Here is a 1,417-nt window from a genome sequence, read left to right as displayed (position 1 = left end):
CGGCAACTGGAAGACGAGATGGCGCCTGATTGCTGGCATATGATGCAGCAGATGCAGAATGAAGAGAAAGCTTACAAGTTGCTTGATTTTGGTTTTCTTGGTGGCTCTGTGCTTGCTGATATTGTTGCCCCTTATGTGTATGCTTGCTGGCAGATCCGTTGGAAGGTGAGGAATGAGGAGGTCCGCTCTGATGAGCGCGAGGCCGATGGCAGTGATGCTATGGCATGAGTAACTTATCTATCTATCTATCTATCATGGGTTGACTAACAACGTATTCGGCTGTTTTGTGGCACATGGGAAACTTTCCCGGGTTGCATGAATCGTTGGGTCGCTTTTTGCAGCAAAGGTCGGGTTGCAGCTTTATAACGTATGTGACGTTGTGACTGCAAGCATAGCATCACCGCACTTACAGCAGGTGGTGGTGAAAAATAGTACAGGATGGTGATGTGTTTTGTTCAGGCCGTGTACTGCCCATTGGAAGCCCGTCTCTGAGTGAGCGGCCACTTGGTCGATCTGGTGATGTCACCATGCATTGATGATGTCACCAATGATGAGATCGCTTTCATTGTCGGTTGAAACTGCACGCCGCGATACGTTTGCACGTGCACAGCACTGCATCATCTAATGCTGCATCATGGAAGACTGCACACGTGCGTGGCGGCCGTGCAGGCGATTGCTGGGGGCGCACACCCGGCGCGTGCATTATGTATGCCTGCTGCTTGGGCTGCAGTACATGAGTAAATCCAGTACAACGGCGCCAGAGATGGTGGTACACACATTGGGCCCCAAGCGTTTGTGGACCCTTGAATGTGTGCAGTCCCGCACATGCGGTAGCCAGAGTGCACCCGGTTGATATGCGGCTGCAGCACACTCTTGCTTGCCACTGGCAGGTAGCATGCTGGGACGGGGTTGGAGAGGTTGCAACGCAAGCGTAAATCAAGGAAAAGGGGGCCGAGGCCACCAGGGCGCCACCCCACCAAAGTGATGGGAGGGGGCCGTTCACCCCACGTCACTCCGAACGGTGCGCATCTGCACTCTTCCCCAGTCCGTCTTGGGAAATGCTCGATAGGCCGAGCTCTGCGGGCCTGAATGGTTTGATGCAGAGTGTTGGCGGCGTGAATGTGCAGCTATTGCAGCGTTGTTGTTAGCAATTTGTGTGAAACCCCCAGGTCTTCTAGCAGTGTGGCCTTGTCCTCGCAAATTGTCCCTCCCACCCTGAGAACAATAGTGTAGTGGAGCTCAACTTGTTGAGCTGGGCTCGCCTACCTGCAGGACTTGTGCGAGCTCAGCGTACTTGGTCTTGAGCTTCCTCCTCTTGTCGTTCCGGCCGTGCACCCCTGCGTGCGATCCATACCTGAGAGAGAGAGAGAGAGAGAGAGAGAGAGAGAGAGAGAGAGAGAGAGAGAGAGAGAGAGAG

The sequence above is a fragment of the Monoraphidium neglectum genome (assembly GCF_000611645.1).
Source record: "Monoraphidium neglectum strain SAG 48.87 unplaced genomic scaffold scaffold01020, whole genome shotgun sequence".
NCBI lineage: Eukaryota > Viridiplantae > Chlorophyta > Chlorophyceae > Sphaeropleales > Selenastraceae > Monoraphidium > Monoraphidium neglectum.
Note: the sequence above shows the minus strand (reverse complement) of the source record.